The sequence below is a fragment of the Ranitomeya variabilis genome, chromosome 7 (genome assembly GCF_051348905.1).
Source record: "Ranitomeya variabilis isolate aRanVar5 chromosome 7, aRanVar5.hap1, whole genome shotgun sequence".
NCBI classification, from domain to species: Eukaryota; Metazoa; Chordata; class Amphibia; order Anura; family Dendrobatidae; genus Ranitomeya; species Ranitomeya variabilis.
Genome location: NC_135238.1, coordinates 206,297,395 through 206,316,604, shown reverse-complemented (window position 1 = coordinate 206,316,604; position 19,210 = coordinate 206,297,395). Strand labels below are relative to the sequence as shown.

Sequence of the window (19,210 nt, the reverse complement as noted above, 5' to 3'; positions counted from 1 at the left end):
CTTGGCTTTTTTGCTAGGTTCACTAAATGCTAAGGCTGTGCACACGTTGCGGATTTGATTGCAGATCTGCAGGGTTTTTTGCTGCACAGAGTTGCATCAAATCCGCAGTGTAGTGCTCAACCAATGTAAGTCTATGGGAGCAGCAGACTTGTTGTGCACATGCTGCGGAAAAAGACACACCGAAACGCAGCTTTTTTTTTCAGCAGCATATCACTTCTTTTTTGCCAAACTGCAGCGTTTCTGCACCCATAGACTTTCATTGAGTCGGGCACATCTGCAGCAAAACCGCAGATGTAAAAAAGAGCTGCAGTTTAGATGCGGATGTGGGTCAGAGAAACGCTGCAGTTCGGGAGGAGGGAAGTGTGTGGGTGGTGATGGTGTGCGTGTATGTGTGTGCGGACGGGGTCTGCGGGACTGTTCGGGTGTGTGCGGGACTGTTCGGGTGTGTGCGGGGCTGTGCGGGGGGTCTTTTGGGGTGTGTGCAGGCATCATCTGATGGGACTACAAGTACGCAGCATCCAATCTGCAGCTAATTTGGATGTAATCTGGACAGTGGACACGCACCCTACACTATCCATACATCTATCAATAGATATCTATCCAGACACATCTACAGATAGATATATGAATAGATAGATGTATGCATCTATAGATCTATCTATATGTAGATCTGTCTATCCATTTCATCTATCATCTATATGTCTATCTATCTGTGTGTAATTGAGTGTGGGTTGGACAAATGTAAAAGAGGAGGTTGGACAATAATGACATCACAAATCTTTTTTTTGTTCAATAATACATCTTTATTTAGCTTTCAAAAACGCATACAAAAACGCACAAACACGCAAAAACCGCACCAAAAAAATTAAAAAATGCATCAAAAGCGCGAAAAAACTCCACAAAAAACTGCATCAAAACTGCAGCAAAAACTGCATCAAAACCGCACCAAAAACTGTATCAAAACCCCACCAACAACAGCATCAAAACCGCACCAAAAGCTGCATCAAAACCGCATCAAAACCGCACCAAAAACTGCATCAAAACCGCACCAAAAACGGCATCATAAGGGTATGTGCACACGCTGCGGATTTTGCTGCGGAACCGCAGCGTTTCCGCAGCTGCGGGTCCGCAGCGGTTTCCCATGAGTTTACAGTACAATATAAACCTATGGGAAATGAATTCCGCAGTGTACATGCTGCGGAAAAAAACGAGCGGAAACGCATCGGTTTATATTCCGCAGCATGTCAATTCTTTGTGCGGATTGCGCTGCGGGTTTAAACCTGCTCCAATAGAAAACTGCAGGTGTAAATCCGCAGCGGAAACCGCAATAGAAACCGCGATAAATCCGCAGTAATAACCACAGCGGTTTTGCACTGCGGATTTATCAAATCCGCTGCAGAAAATTCCGCAGCGGAATCCGCAGCGTGGGCACATGGCCTAAACGCACAAAAAACTGCTTCAAAACCGCACCAAAAACTGCATCAAAACCACACCAAATACTGCATCAAAACTGCACCAAATACTGCATCAAAACTTCGCCAAAAACTGCATAAAAAAGCATCAAAAACCTGAATCGAAACCACGCAAAAAAGCACCAAATGCTGCAGCAAAAACTGAATCAAAACCGCGCAAAAACCGCACCAAAAACTGCATCAAAACTTCTCCAAATATTGCATCAAAAATGCACCAAAAATGCATCAAACCCTCACCAAGAACTGTATCAAAAACTGCAGCAAAACGGCACCAAAAACAGCATCAAAACCGCACCAACAACAGCATCAAAACCGCACCAAAAACTGCTTCAAAACCGCACCAAATACTGCATCATAACCGCACCAAAAACTGTATCAAAACAGCACCAAATACTGCATCAAAACCGCACCAAATACTGCATCAAAACCGCACCAAAAACTGAATCAAAACCGCACCAAAAACAGCATCAAAACCGCACCAAAAACTGCATCAAAACTGCATCAAAAACTGCATCAAAACTTCACCAAAAACTGCATAAAAAAGCATCAAAAACCTGAATCAAAACCACGCAAAAAACCGCACCAAATACTGCAGCAAAAACTGAATCAAAACCACGCAAAAATCGCACCAAGAACTGCATCAAAACCACACAAAAAATCTGCATGAAAACCACGCAAAAAATATGAAAAAAACGTGAAAAAAATGCATAAAAAACGCAGCTGCGTTTTCAGCAAGGAGATGCAGATTTTGTGCAGAAAATTCTGCACCCAAATCTGCAACGTGTGCACACAGCATAAAATTGACCTGCCATTATGATTTTCCAGGTCATTACGAGTTCATAGACACCAAACACGTCTAGATTATTTTTTATCTAAGTGGTAAAAAAAAATTCAAAACTTTGCTAAAAAGAAATAAAATAATTGCGCCGTTTTCCGATACCCGTAGCGTCTATATTTTCTGAGATATTGGGTCGGGTGAGGGCTAATTTTTTTGCTCGCCGAGCTGACGTTTTTAATGATACCACTTTTGTGCAGATACGTTCTTTTGATTGCCCATTATTGCATTTTGATGCAATGTCGCGGCGACCAAAAAAACATAATTTTTTTTTGCTGTAATGAAAACAACTGACATGTTGCTCACCGCCGAAGCCCACCTCAAAGCGTGGGGATAATGCCAGCTGATGTACTATTCCGTCAGCTGGCAGAAAGGGGTTAATGAACAATATGTTTCAGTTAAAAAAAAACGAAGAAAAAAAAATATGGCGTGGGCTCCCGCGAAATTTTCTGCGCCAGAGGGAGAAAGCCGACAGCCGAGGGCCAATATTTGTAGCCTGCTATGAATATCAGCCCTCAGCTGTCTGCATAGCCTTTACTGGCTATTAGAATAGGGGGACCCCCCAAAAAAAATGACGTGGGGTCCCCCTATATTTCATAGCCAGAAAGGCTACGCAGACAGCTGCGGGCTGATATTCATAGCCTAGAGAGGGGCCATGGATATTGGCCCTCCCCCCCGGCTACAAATACCAGTCCGCAGCCGCCCCAGTAATGGCGCATCTGTAAGATGCGCCAATTCCGGCACTTAGCCCCTATCTTCCCACTCCGGTGTAGCGGTGGGATATGGGGTAATAAGGGGTTAATGTCACCTTGCTATTGTAAGGTGAAATTAAGCCGGGTTAATAACGGAGAGGCGTCAATAAGACGCCTATCCGTTATTAATCCAATAGTATTAAAGGATTAATAAAACACACACACATTAGGAAAAAAGTATTTTAACCCCTTCACCCCCAGAGCTTTTTCCGTTTTTTCGTTTTTGTTTTTCCCTCCCCTACTTCCCAGAACCATAACTTTTTTATTTTTCAGTCAATATGGCCATGTGAGGGCTTATTTTTTGCGGGACGAGATGTACTTTTGAACGATACCATTGGTTTTACCATGTCATGTAACAGAAAATGGGAAAAAAATTCCAAGTGTGATGAAATTGCAAAAAAAAGTGCAATCTCAGACTTGTTTTTCGTTTGGCTTTTTTGCTAGGTTCACTAAATGCTAAAACTAACCTGCCAATATGATTCTCCAGGTCATTATGAGTTCATAGATAAAACATAAACTAGACATGTTAGGTGTCTAAGTGGTGGATAAAAATTCCAAAGTTTGCAAAAAAAAAAAAAAGTGTGCGATTTTCCGATACCCGTAGCGTCTCCAATTTTCGTGATCTGGGGTCAGGTGAGCGCTTCTTTTTTGCATGCCAAGCTGTCATTTTTAATGATACCATTTTGGTGTAGATACGTTCTTTGATTTGCACTTTGCAATGATATTGCACTTTAATGCAATGTCGCGGCGACCAAAAAAACGTAATTTTGGCGTTTTGATTTTTTTTCTCGCTACGACATTTAGCCATCAGGTTAATCCTTTGTTTTTATTGATAGATCGGGCGATTCTGAATGCGGTGATACCAAATATGTGTAGGTTTGATTTTTTTTTAATTGTTTTATTTTGATTGGGGCGAAAGGGGGGTGATTTAAACTTTTATATATTTTTTATTTTTTAAATATTTTTAAACACTTTTTTTTTTTTTTTTGGCATGCTTCAATAGCCTCCATAGGAGGCTAGAAGCATGCACTACACGATCGGCTCTGCTACATAGAGGTGAAGTACAGATCACCTCTATGTAGTAGAAATGCAGGTGTACTTTGAGCGCCGACCACAGGGTGGCGCTCAAAGCCATCGGCCATCAACAACCATAGAGGTCTCAAGGAGACCTCTGGTTGTTATGGCAATGCACCGCTGACCCTTGATCATGTGACGGGGGTCAGCGGTGTGAGGACTTCCGGCCGCGCGGCCGGGAGCGCTAGTTAAATGCCGCTGTCAGCGCTTGACGGTGGCATTTAACTAGTTAATGGGGGCGGGCGGATCGCGATTCCACTCGCGCTCATTGCGCGCACATGTCAGCTGTACAAAACAGCTGACATGTCGCGGCTTTAAGGTGGGCTCACCGCCGGAGCCCACCTTAAAGCAGGGGATCTGCCAGCTAACGTACTATTCCGTCAGCTGGCAGAAAGGGGTTAATTTTCTTCATTTAAGCATACTTACCATACTTCGGTGCCTGCAAAAAAAGTAAAATAATAAACCGTATACTACCTGTGCGCCGTAGTCCAATTAATAACGAGTGTCCCACGACGATCTCCCCTATAGAACAGTGACATCGGGTGATGTCACTGCTCTATAGGACCCTCTGTGACACACTGACAGGAGACAATGGCTCCTGCAGTGCATCACTGAGAGGTTACTATAGTTCACTGGTCTCACTTTATGGCAAAAAGCTGCGTGGGAACTTTCTCACACAGCAATGCCAAAAGTGAGACTAGGGACTATTTTCTCACAGGGGCGTAGGAATACATTGTGGGGAATACATTGTGGAAGGATACCTTCCATCATTGTATTCCTGGAGCCCCTGGAGAGCGGTCGCATCAGCTGATGCTCCTGCTCTCCACGGGAGATCGGCGAGGGACACTCGTTTTAATTGGATTTCTGCGGATCAGGGAGTATAGTGTGTTTATTATTTTAATATTTTTTACAGGTAACACTGGCTTCGGGGAACAAAGTGACAAGTGATAGTGAGTATGTACTCTATGTTTTATGTACTGTATGTCTGTATGTATAACTCACAAAAATTTGCCCTCAGTGTAATGCCCCGTTATCTGGGGAACAAATACCACCAAATACATAATACATATGTCACTTTTTTGGATAATCTACTATATATTAGACTCCAGACCAGGTGGTATTTTTGAATTAAAATATAATTTATTAAACACAAAAGGTTAAAAACCAGATATACATCTGAATAAATCAACAGGTAAATAAACAAGTGCAGATTCCATTAAAAGAGGGACTGTATAGCCGTAAGGAAGCCACCGTAAACCTACAGTACTATGATACCTGATATATTTTCTGTTTTAAGCCTCTCTATGCGATATCAAACTAAATAACGAAGTAATTTGCTGCCATGTTTAAAATCCTACTGGGCAACTGAATTGGTTAGTTTTGGACTGTTTAAGCGCAACTATAACCCAAGCCTATTCTATGCACCAGAATAGGATACATGGACTAGTAATAACGTTATATTAACAAAAGGCTAATAAACACAGTATAAATGTAGTACTTTACCAAAGTGCTGTAGTGTGGGGAATACCTCGGCGTCCCTCTGCCTCTACGCACGTTTCACAAACAGCTTCATCAGGAGGCGTGTCTTAGCAGGGGGAAAAAAACGGGTTTTTATGTGTGAACGAGCTATTACAATTGGAGGACATTCTATTGGAGGAGGGCCCGGAGAATGATTGTTTCCGCCTACGACGTGTCCTTACGTGTTACTGGATGCTAGGGTTTCCTATGGGGAGCTATTACGCATGCGTGAGTAACGCCGGATAAGCGTTTCCAAGGAAATGACACGCTGTTACCGCCCAGCGGCGCGTCCATAGATACTACGTCCCGGAGTTTCTGTAAGAAGGTTACTGCGCATGCGTGAGTGACGCCGGATAAGCGTTGCTAAGGAAGTGACATGCTGTAAACGCCCAGCGGCGCGTCCATAGATACTGAGTCCCGGAGTGTCTGTAAAAAGGTTATTGCGCATGCGTGAGCTGCGCCATACCGTCGCTGTCAAAGAGATAGCCTACTTCATTGAGAAAATGCCGTGTGCAATGTTAAATCAAGCTAACTGCAACCTTGAACAAAGTGTTAATAAATACTTATGCAGCCAAATATGTGCATTTGCTAAATATTATTAAAAACGTGTCAATAATAATTTAAATGTGCCATAAAAAGAAAAATAAATATAACTAGACTAAATTATGAAATATGTGTGAATATTTGTTTAAAAATGATAGTGATGTGTTATATGTAGAGCTTGTATGAAGTGCAAACAGCCATGAATAAAGTGATAGAGTGCTAAATGAATAAATACATATACAAAGGCTGACTCCAAAAAGGGTCCTACAATACTAATTGTGATTTGTTATTATTTAATGACAAAATATGCGTGTCTAGAACGCGTTTTAGACCGAGAGAATAATGGCGCATGCATCCATGATGGCCCGGTTGTGTGTAAATAGGTGATGGACGGTCGGACCAGCGGTGACACAGGCCCCCCATCAGTATTGATGGGAGTGCCTGGAGCAGCGCCATTGTCCACCCCCCATCACCACCCGGTCCCAGCACCGAAGCATGCGCACCTCTCAGGTGAAAGTGTAGATGTGTGTTAAAAAGGCTAGGAAAAATAAGTGACTTTATCTGTATAATTACCTCCCTCTTGTGGGGACAATAAAGTGCATAAAGTTGTGAAAATGTGTGAAAACTAATATAATTAATGATAAGAAAATAATGCTAAGATTAGTGAATATAATCAACTGGATGCATATAACCAATTAGGAAAAAGGACCATTCCCTGGTGTGATAGGTAAATACACTAATCCTATATAAAGTCCATTTGTAATGTTCAGGACATTAATGATCCTAATCCTGTCCTGGGATGATAATATCAAAACATTATTCAAATAGTTGGTATCTAAAAATCCATAAATTAGGAGAAACATACTAAAACGAATGACAATATTTACGTCAAAGAAAGTCCATTTGTAACAGTCAATAGTTAGCCATTATGTCTTCATCCATATATGTGGAAAAATATTATTAGGTTATGACCTTAATGGGCCTCCCACATCCGTCCAAGAAGTTCCGATACTTAGGGGAAAGTTTAACGAGAATTCTAATGAGTCCTTTTTGATGTAGATCAAACTTGTTGCATCCAGTCGAGTTTATTATTAATGTTAGGCTGCTTTTAGTAGAAGATGTTGTACTGATTTCTTATTCTTCACCTCCAATGGCCTCCAATGTCAGCCAAAAATGTCCACTTAAATAGACTCAATGTCAAGACAACCCGTATAAATGGAATAACTACAACAAACAAATAGACAAAAAAAGTTAGAATAAAAACAACCGACATACAGATTAAAATTAATTATTAAAAACCCCTACCTGACACATCCAGAACCAATATTAAATATGGACTAAGAATTTAAAGAAAAGCACCGAACCCAGAATTTTCATTTAGTCCCTGTGGTGTGAGTGTTCCCAGTCTATATATCCATTGACATTCTTTTTTGGCTAGCCTCTTACTAACATCACCCCCTCTAGGTCCGAGGTCTATGGAATCAATACCTTTAATTATTAGCATCCTCGGATTACTTTGATGGAATCTCTTGAAGTGTCTTGGGAGGGTTTTGAGAGTGCTTTCATCTTTGATTGTTTTGGCCTTCTCAATATCAAGGTAGTGTTCCCGTACCCTAATTTTTAATTCACGACTAGTCATGCCTATGTAAATTTTTTTGCACGGGCATTGGGCATAGTAGATAACCCCTTTTGTGCGGCATGTGATGTTGGACCGTATAACAAACTCTCTGGTGTCATTATAATTAGTAAAGGTGCGACTTTTTTGCATGTTAGCGCACCCTTTGCACAAACCACAGGGATAAAAACCCTGACGTTCTCCCGATTTATTCGAGGTGTTCCTTCTTTTGGGGTCGTAGGTGCTGTGTACCAGTATGTCTCGTAGATTTGGGGCCCTTTTTGCCACAAATGAAGGGCGTTCTGGTAAAATCTTACTGAGAATGGTATCGGTTCTTAAAATCGGCCAATGTTTTAAGATAGCATTTTTGAGATCGTGCCACCCCTCACTATAGTTTGTGATAAACCTTACCTGATTATCATACTTATCATTATCAAGGGCCGGTTGATTTTTATGTAACAATTTGCTTCTTTCGATGTCCCTGGCTCTCCTATATCCCTTTTCAATGATCTTTTTGTTGCATCCACGATCTTTGAATCTTCTTTTTAAGTCTTGTGATTGGATTTCAAAGTCAGATTGTTCAGAGCAAATTCGTTTGACACGAAGAAATTGTCCAATTGGTATCCCATTAATAGTAGATTTAAGGTGCGAGGATGATGCGTGAAGTAACGCATTTGTGGCCGTTGGTTTACGAAATACAGTAGTAGAAATTTGTCCATTTGATTGTGCTGAAATACAAAGATCCAGAAATTCTATTTGATGTCCAAATTTGTAAGTCAACTTAATGTTTTGATCATTACTATTAAGTTTCCGCATCATAGTTTCCAAATCACTAGTGTGTCCTTCCCAGATGAACATAATGTCATCAATATATCTGACCCAATGGTGTATTCGCTCTACACCCGGAATTTCTTCTCCTTGAAAAATTGACCACTCCCAGGCGCCCATGAATAGATTGGCATATGAGGGGGCACAAGTTGCCCCCATAGCCGTACCTTGTAATTGCCTGTACACCTTCCCGTTAAATGTAAATACATTGTGTGTGAGAACAAATTCAAGCAATGCAAGAATCAAGTTGGCCATATCCTTGTCAATGTTACTATGTGTGAGGTATCTATTGGTGGCTTTTAATCCATCTGTGTGCCTAATTGATGAATAAAGAGCCTCAACATCTGCAGTCACCAGGACCATATTTTCTGTCAGATGGATGTTTTCCAGATGTCCCAGGACTGCGGTGGTATCTTTAACAAACGAAGGTAATTGTTTGACCAAAGGTTGGAGGAAATGTTCTATGATATTACAAGCAATTTCACATAGCCCTTCGTTGGCCGCTATTATGGGCCTCCCCGGCGGGTCTAGTTGATTTTTATGAATTTTTGGGACCAGGTATAACGTAGCTATCCTGGGCTCCAATTTTTGATGAATATCCACCAATTTTTTGGGGATGATGCCGTTTTCAAATGCCAATGTGAGGATGTCCACCAACTCAGATTTGAATTCCGAAGTGGGGTTATATGTGAGCTTTTTGTACTCTTTGGGATTACTCAACAACTTATTTGCCTGAGTTTCATATTGTGAGTTTGGCCAAATAACTATGTTGCCTCCTTTGTCGGCCATTTTGAAAACGACATCATTCCACTTAGTGAGTTCATCCAATGCTTTTCTTTCCATCACCGTTAGGTTATTCCTAGATTTCCTTTTGGTCTGTTGGATCCTTTCTATGTCCGCTGCCACCATCTTGGTGAAGGTTTCAACCACTGGTACTGTGGCTAGAGGGGGAAATTTATGTGATTTGCTAATTATATGCGTTGGGAATCTACTCACTTCTGATTCATTTTCCTCCAACAGTGATTCCAATGCTTCCAGGGCTTCTTGTTCATCTTTATCTATAGTGTTTTTTCCCATGTCCTCTTTGTGGTGCAGTTTTTTCAACACTATTTTCCTAGAAAGTAAATGTAGATCTTTAATTGCCGTAAAAGGACTTAAAGGAGATGTGGGTGAGAAGGTGAGACCTTTCTGCAATACTTTCAATTGAGGGTCAGTTAAAATATGTGAAGATAAATTAATTACCTTGACTCCGTCTCCTCTAGGGTCAGTATCACTAAGTGTGGATTTCTTATGAAACAATTGTCTTGTGCGAGGTCCATGATAGTTGGATTCACCCCCTTCACTCATGGAGGAAAGAGATGTAACAGACGAACTTCGGGATGTCTTTCTAGAGGTGTGAATGTTTTTTATTTGCCAACGAAAAATTTTGTTGTTTTCAAAATCCGTCATATCCCTATTGTATTTCCTTTGTTTATTAAGGCTGATATTCTCCTCCCATTTCTCAATATCTTTGTCCAGATTGGAAATCATACTCTGTAATGCCTCTACTGTCAGTTCCTGCTGTAGAGATTTTTGCAATGTTTCAATTTCAGTCTCTATAGTTTTTAAGGTGGTGGCATTTTTTTCAATAATAATATTAATAAACTCAAAGGAGCATGTGTTAGCTGCTTTAATCCACTTCTGAACCAGATTGTCATCATCCAAATCGAATGTTGGAAATAAATTTATTCTTAATCCCCTGGGAATGATTTTCTGGGCGATGTAATTTTCTAAGGTGATTTTAGTCCACCATATTTTCGTCTTTTTATGTACTAGATTTTTGTATTTTCTAATGACTTCTTGATTGGTACTGGAAGTGTTAGTAGAACCAGGAACCGCACTTTTTTTGAAAATATTATTTGCTTTCGCTTGCCAAGAACTCTCTTTGGCTCTGAAATCCATGTGGATGGGCTCTGTTTAAACAACAGTGAAAAATGATATAACTCACAAAAATTTGCCCTCAGTGTAATGCCCCGTTATCTGGGGAACAAATACCACCAAATACATAATACATATGTCACTTTTTTGGATAATCTACTGTATATTAGACTCCAGACCAGGTGGTATTTTTGAATTAAAATATAATTTATTAAACACAAAAGGTTAAAAACCAGATATACATCTGAATAAATCAACAGGTAAATAAACAAGTGCAGATTCCATTAAAAGAGGGACTGTATAGCCGTAAGGAAGCCACCGAAAACCTACAGTACTATGATACCTGATATATTTTCTGTTTTAAGCCTCTCTATGCGATATCAAACTAAATAACGAAGTAATTTGCTGCCATGTTTAAAATCCTACTGGGCAACTGAATTGGTTAGTTTTGGACTGTTTAAGCGCAACTATAACCCAAGCCTATTCTATGCACCAGAATAGGATACATGGACTAGTAATAACGTTATATTAACAAAAGGCTAATAAACACAGTATAAATGTAGTACTTTACCAAAGTGCTGTAGTGTGGGGAATACCTCGGCGTCCCTCTGCCTCTACGCACGTTTCACAAACAGCTTCATCAGGAGGCGTGTCTTAGCAGGGGGAAAAAAAACGGGTTTTTATGTGTGAACGAGCTATTACAATTGGAGGACATTCTATTGGAGGAGGGCCCGGAGAATGATTGTTTCCGCCTACGACGTGTCCTTACGTGTTACTGGATGCTAGGGTTTCCTATGGGGAGCTATTACGCATGCGTGAGTAACGCCGGATAAGCGTTTCCAAGGAAATGACACGCTATTACCGCCCAGCGGCGCGTCCATAGATACTACGTCCCGGAGTTTCTGTAAGAAGGTTACTGCGCATGCGTGAGTGACGCCGGATAAGCGTTGCTAAGGAAGTGACATGCTGTAAACGCCCAGCGGCGCGTCCATAGATACTGAGTCCCGGAGTGTCTGTAAAAAGGTTATTGCGCATGCGTGAGCTGCGCCATACCGTCGCTGTCAAAGAGATAGCCTACTTCATTGAGAAAATGCCGTGTGCAATGTTAAATCAAGCTAACTGCAACCTTGAACAAAGTGTTAATAAATACTTATGCAGCCAAATATGTGCATTTGCTAAATATTATTAAAAACGTGTCAATAATAATTTAAATGTGCCATAAAAAGAAAAATAAATATAACTAGACTAAATTATGAAATATGTGTGAATATTTGTTTAAAAATGATAGTGATGTGTTATATGTAGAGCTTGTATGAAGTGCAAACAGCCATGAATAAAGTGATAGAGTGCTAAATGAATAAATACATATACAAAGGCTGACTCCAAAAAGGGTCCTACAATACTAATTGTGATTTGTTATTATTTAATGACAAAATATGCGTGTCTAGAACGCGTTTTAGACCGAGAGAATAATGGCGCATGCATCCATGATGGCCCGGTTGTGTGTAAATAGGTGATGGACGGTCGGACCAGCGGTGACACAGGCCCCCCATCAGTATTGATGGGAGTGCCTGGAGCAGCGCCATTGTCCACCCCCCATCACCACCCGGTCCCAGCACCGAAGCATGCGCACCTCTCAGGTGAAAGTGTAGATGTGTGTTAAAAAGGCTAGGAAAAATAAGTGACTTTATCTGTATAATTACCTCCCTCTTGTGGGGACAATAAAGTGCATAAAGTTGTGAAAATGTGTGAAAACTAATATAATTAATGATAAGAAAATAATGCTAAGATTAGTGAATATAATCAACTGGATGCATATAACCAATTAGGAAAAAGGACCATTCCCTGGTGTGATAGGTAAATACACTAATCCTATATTAAGTCCAAAGTAATCCGAGGATGCTAATAATTAAAGGTATTGATTCCATAGACCTCGGACCTAGAGGGGGTGATGTTAGTAAGAGGCTAGCCAAAAAAGAATGTCAATGGATATATAGACTGGGAACACTCACACCACAGGGACTAAATGAAAATTCTGGGTTCGGTGCTTTTCTTTAAATTCTTAGTCCATATTTAATATTGGTTCTGGATGTGTCAGGTAGGGGTTTTTAATAATTAATTTTAATCTGTATGTCGGTTGTTTTTATTCTAACTTTTTTTGTCTATTTGTTTGTTGTAGTTATTCCATTTATACGGGTTGTCTTGACATTGAGTCTATTTAAGTGGACATTTTTGGCTGACATTGGAGGCCATTGGAGGTGAAGAATAAGAAATCAGTACAACATCTTCTACTAAAAGCAGCCTAACATTAATAATAAACTCGACTGGATGCAACAAGTTTGATCTACATCAAAAAGGACTCATTAGAATTCTCGTTAAACTTTCCCCTAAGTATCGGAACTTCTTGGACGGATGTGGGAGGCCCATTAAGGTCATAACCTAATAATATTTTTCCACATATATGGATGAAGACATAATGGCTAACTATTGACTGTTACAAATGGACTTTCTTTGACGTAAATATTGTCATTCGTTTTAGTATGTTTCTCCTAATTTATGGATTTTTAGATACCAACTATTTGAATAATGTTTTGATATTATCATCCCAGGACAGGATTAGGATCATTAATGTCCTGAACATTACAAATGGACTTTATATAGGATTAGTGTATTTACCTATCACACCAGGGAATGGTCCTTTTTCCTAATTGGTTATATGCATCCAGTTGATTATATTCACTAATCTTAGCATTATTTTCTTATCATTAATTATATTAGTTTTCACACATTTTCACAACTTTATGCACTTTATTGTCCCCACAAGAGGGAGGTAATTATACAGATAAAGTCACTTATTTTTCCTAGCCTTTTTAACACACATCTACACTTTCACCTGAGAGGTGCGCATGCTTCGGTGCTGGGACCGGGTGGTGATGGGGGGTGGACAATGGCGCTGCTCCAGGCACTCCCATCAATACTGATGGGGGGCCTGTGTCACCGCTGGTCCGACCGTCCATCACCTATTTACACACAACCGGGCCATCATGGATGCATGCGCCATTATTCTCTCGGTCTAAAACGCGTTCTAGACACGCATATTTTGTCATTAAATAATAACAAATCACAATTAGTATTGTAGGACCCTTTTTGGAGTCAGCCTTTGTATATGTATTTATTCATTTAGCACTCTATCACTTTATTCATGGCTGTTTGCACTTCATACAAGCTCTACATATAACACATCACTATCATTTTTAAACAAATATTCACACATATTTCATAATTTAGTCTAGTTATATTTATTTTTCTTTTTATGGCACATTTAAATTATTATTGACACGTTTTTAATAATATTTAGCAAATGCACATATTTGGCTGCATAAGTATTTATTAACACTTTGTTCAAGGTTGCAGTTAGCTTGATTTAACATTGCACACGGCATTTTCTCAATGAAGTAGGCTATCTCTTTGACAGCGACGGTATGGCGCAGCTCACGCATGCGCAATAACCTTTTTACAGACACTCCGGGACTCAGTATCTATGGACGCGCCGCTGGGCGTTTACAGCATGTCACTTCCTTAGCAACGCTTATCCGGCGTCACTCACGCATGCGCAGTAACCTTCTTACAGAAACTCCGGGACGTAGTATCTATGGACGCGCCGCTGGGCGGTAACAGCGTGTCATTTCCTTGGAAACGCTTATCCGGCGTTACTCACGCATGCGTAATAGCTCCCCATAGGAAACCCTAGCATCCAGTAACACGTAAGGACACGTCGTAGGCGGAAACAATCATTCTCCGGGCCCTCCTCCAATAGAATGTCCTCCAATTGTAATAGCTCGTTCACACATAAAAACCCGTTTTTTTCCCCCTGCTAAGACACGCCTCCTGATGAAGCTGTTTGTGAAACGTGCGTAGAGGCAGAGGGACGCCGAGGTATTCCCCACACTACAGCACTTTGGTAAAGTACTACATTTATACTGTGTTTATTAGCCTTTTGTTAATATAACGTTATTACTAGTCCATGTATCCTATTCTGGTGCATAGAATAGGCTTGGGTTATAGTTGCGCTTAAACAGTCCAAAACTAACCAATTCAGTTGCCCAGTAGGATTTTAAACATGGCAGCAAATTACTTCGTTATTTAGTTTGATATCGCATAGAGAGGCTTAAAACAGAAAATATATCAGGTATCATAGTACTGTAGGTTTACGGTGGCTTCCTTACGGCTATACAGTCCCTCTTTTAATGGAATCTGCACTTGTTTATTTACCTGTTGATTTATTCAGATGTATATCTGGTTTTTAACCTTTTGTGTTTAATAAATTATATTTTAATTCAAAAATACCACCTGGTCTGGAGTCTAATATATAGTAGATTATCCAAAAAAGTGACATATGTCTGTATGTATGTTGTATGTATGTACTGTATGTATGTACTGTATGTGGCATGTTGCATGTCGTATGTTGCATGTCGTCGCATGTTGCATGTTACATGTCACATGTTGCATGTCGTCACATGTTGCATGTTGTCGCATGTTGCATGTTGTCGCATGGTGCATGTCGCATATCACATGTCTCATGTTGCATGTTGTCGCATGTCACATGTTGTCACATGTCGCATGCCGTTGCATGTTGTATGTCGCATGTCGTCGCATGCCATCGCATGTTGCATGTTGTCGCATGTTGCATGTCGTTGCATGTAGTCGCATGTCACATGTTGCATGTTGCATGTCATTGCATGTCGTCGTATGTTGTCGAATGTTGCATGTCGCCGCATGTCACATGTCGCATTTCGTCGCATGTCATCGCATGTTGCATGTTGTCGAATGCTGCATGTCGCCGCATGTTGCATGTTGTCGCATGTCGTCGAATGCTGCATGTCGTCGCATGTTGCATGTCACATGTTGTCATATGTCGCATGCTGCCATATGTTGCATTTCGCATGTCATCTCATGTCACATGTCGCATGTCGCATGTTGTCACATGTTGCATGTTGACGCATGTCACATGTCGTTGCATGTCACATGCCGTCACATGTTGTTGCATGTCGTCGCATGTTGCATGTGGCATGTTGCATGTCGTCGCATGTTGCATGTAACATTTTGCATGTCATATGTCGCATGCCCTCGCATGTCGCCACATGTTGCATGTCACATGGTGTATGTTGTATGTCTGTATGTACTGTGTCTGCATGTTGTATGTACTGTATGTCTGTATGTATGTATATGTGTGTGTATGTGTGTTGTTTTTTTTTTACATTCAACACATTAGCCGGATGATGGGACTACTACTGTCCCATCATTGGCTAATGTGTCACTCACTGTCACTGTAGCAGGCATCGTCCGATAGGACTTGTAGTCCCATCGGACGACGCCTGCACACAGAGACACACACAGCAATGACGCCCGCAGCAGACCCCAGCACGGCCAGCGGACCCACCGCCCGGCGTAGCCCCATGGCACATCCCGGCGCCGACACATCCCGGTGCAGGCACCGGCAGATGCCGGCACCACGGCACATCTCGGCGCCGACACATCCCGGCGCAGGCACCGGCACATGCCGGCACCACAGCACATCCCAGCATCACGGCACATCCCGACGCGGCACAACGGCAAATCCAGGAGCAACACCACAGCACATCCCGCAGACTCCTCTGCGCCCGCCCATCCCAGAACACAGCGTTCACATCCCTGCCTACTACCTAGCCCTCTGCTGGATGTCCTCATATGAACTCGAGCGTGGGAACTTTTCACAGGCTCCAGTTCATGAGGACATCCAGCAGAGGGCACATCACCACAACTCAAGGTAACTACAGGTCACCCTGCTTTCCATTCATTCCCCTGGTTTTTACAGGCAGGGGCGGCTGCATTAACAGGCTTCTGCTTGTAAAATTAGTTAACCCTGTCAGATGGATTTACAACGTGGGACAGAACGACAGAAGGTATGGAATATTGTTGTTTTTTTTTTTAACTTTGTTTCAGGTGACAAGGGTCTTCAGGTGGATTAAGAGTCTAATAAAATATTACAACAACATGTGTCTTTATTTCATTAAAATACTTTGTAATAATGTGTGTGTGTTTTCTTAACCATTTCGTACTATTGGATTAATAATGGATAGGTGTCATAATTGACGCCTCTCCATTATTAATCTGGCTTAATGTCACCTTACAATAGCAAGGTGACATTAACCCTTCATTACCCCATATCCCACCGCTACACGGGAGTGGGAAGAGAGTGGCCAAGTGCCAGAATAGGCGCATCTTCCAGATGTGCCTTTTCTGGGGTGGCTGGGGGCAGATGTTTTTAGCCGGGGGGGGGGCCAATAACCATGGACCCTCTCTAGGCTATTAATATTTGCCCTCAGTCACTGGCTTTACCACTCTGGTGGAGAAAATTGTGCGGGAGCCCACGCCAATTTTTTCTGCGATTTAACCCTTTAATTTAATAGCTAGAGGGCCCAAATTTTGCACATACACACTACTAACATTAGTAGTGTGGAATATGCAAAAAAAAAGGGATATGAGATGGTTTACTGTATGTAAACCATGTCTCATATCCTGTCGGGTTTGGGAAGGAGATAGCAATATTTCTCTATAACACTGCTGCGTATTTCTCGCAAGTCACACTGCTGGTCCGTGTGTAATCTGTATTTTTCTCGCCCCTATAGACTTTCATTGGCGATTTTTTTGCGCAATACGGTGACAAACGCAGCTGCGATTTTCTACGGCCGTAGAAGACCGTATAATACAGATCCGTAAAATACGGCTGATAGGAGCTGGGCCATAGAGAATCATTGGGCCGTGTGTTATGCGTATTTTACGGACGTATTTTCTGCGCTCATACGTCCGTAAAACTCGCTAGTGTGACGCCGGCCTAACTGTCCTAAAACCTCTGCCAAACCCGTCACATTTCTGCCCTATGTAATACACTTGTGGTCTTCCCTAGAGATATTAGACACTTTCCCATTCATCTATAAATTAGCTTAATAAACTTGGAACTAAATTAATTAATACAATTGATAATTATCAACGGCTCATTCACACGTTATATTTTCTTATACTAGTGATGATGATATTTTTATTTCTATAGCACCAACATATTCTGACCACTTTACAATTAAGCAGGGACATGAACAGACAATAAATATATCACAAAGTGACACAGATCAGCAGGTACAGGAGGAGTGAGGGTCCTGCTCGCAAGCTACAATCTATAAGGAAATAGGGTGGGATGTGCTATCCGTGCTTTTCACAGATAACACTTGTGCCTAAAATAGTGAATGGGGCAGTTCACATGTCCGGGATTGTTTGTAGTCCATACAAAATCATGGAGATATGTTCCATACTGATCCAAACGTCAGAACAAAATTGTCAATGCAAGTCTATGGGTCTGTGTAAAAATCGAACAGAACTGTCATCTTAGTGATGTCCGAGTCCGATCTAAACGTCAGATCAAAATACACATATAGCTCAGCCGTGAGACCACCATCGATCCTGGTCAAGTATCCAACATCTTTGGCTGTGAGGCTATGTGCACATGTCAGGATTTCTTGCAGAAATTTCCTGACCAAAACCGGACATTTTCTGCAAGAAATCCTGTGCGTTTTTTCATGTTTTTTGTGCGTTTTTTGTGTGGATTTTTTTGCAGATTTTTCCAGGGGTTCCAAATGCAATAATATGGTGGGAAATCCTCAAAAAATCAACAAAATTAATGAACATGCTGCGTTTTTTACCGCGATGCATTTTTTTCGTGGGAAAAAAAAGCGACATATGCACAAAAATTGCGGAATGCATTCTAAATGATGGGATGCATATGTATGCGTTTTTATAGCAAAAAAACGCAAAAAATCGGAAAGTGTGTACATACCCTGAAACAACCCCATATGATCAGGTTTCCTCTACCAAAACCTGACAGTTCCTTCAATGATTCCAGCCATTGGCCCCGTTTTCCCTGGTTTCTTCCAGACCCATTTGCACCCATCAGAGACTAGTCTGTTGCCTTTCATCTCATCGCTCCAAATCACCCATCATCAATCTTATACTGTCCACTTGTCATACGTTTTTGCAAACTCAAGCCAACGCTTCTCATCACAATAGTGAAGTTGAAGTCTCTCACCTTATTTGAAGCTTCCAGACTTGTGTAACGTCTGCAGGACAATTGATTGATTTTTGTATGGTTGTCCTGAGGAAGGAGTCGGTGGAATCTGAAACGCATCAACAATAAACAATACATTTGTGTATAAGACAGCCAAGATGATTGTCTATAAAATGATGGGAGTCTCACGTTGGAAGCAGTAGTGGATGGTGAGATATGGAGCCTGAAAGTCAAAAGGTCAAAACATTGTTACTATTTTGCTCGTCAGTGTGTTTGTCTTAGGCTACTTTCACACTAGCGTCGGGAACAACCCGTCGCTGTGCGTCGGGCCGACGTTCCCGACGCTAGCGTGGTCTCCGCCGCACAACGGGGGCAGCGGATGCATTTTTCCAGCGCATCCGCTGCCCCATTGTGAGGTGCGGGGAAGTGCGGGGAGGTGGGGGCGGAGTTCGGAAAAAGCGGACCGTCGGGAGCAAAAAACGTTACATGTAACGTTTTTTGCTCCCGACGGTCCGCCACAGCACGGCGCAACCGTCGCAGGATGGTTGCGACGTGTGTCAT

At 41.5% G+C, this 19,210-nt stretch overlaps 1 protein-coding gene across 1 annotated transcript in view; it reads right to left on the bottom strand.

Moving 5' to 3' along the window:
• Window positions 1-18,745, bottom strand: part of LOC143784474 (FAST kinase domain-containing protein 1, mitochondrial-like) — an 88,200-nt gene extending 69,455 nt beyond the window's left edge. Inside the window, exon 1 of the mRNA XM_077272764.1 lies at window positions 18,671-18,745. The gene's annotated coding sequence lies outside the window, so the exon portion shown is untranslated. The remainder of the gene's footprint in view (window positions 1-18,670) is intronic.
• Window positions 18,746-19,210: the final 465 nt, after the last annotated feature.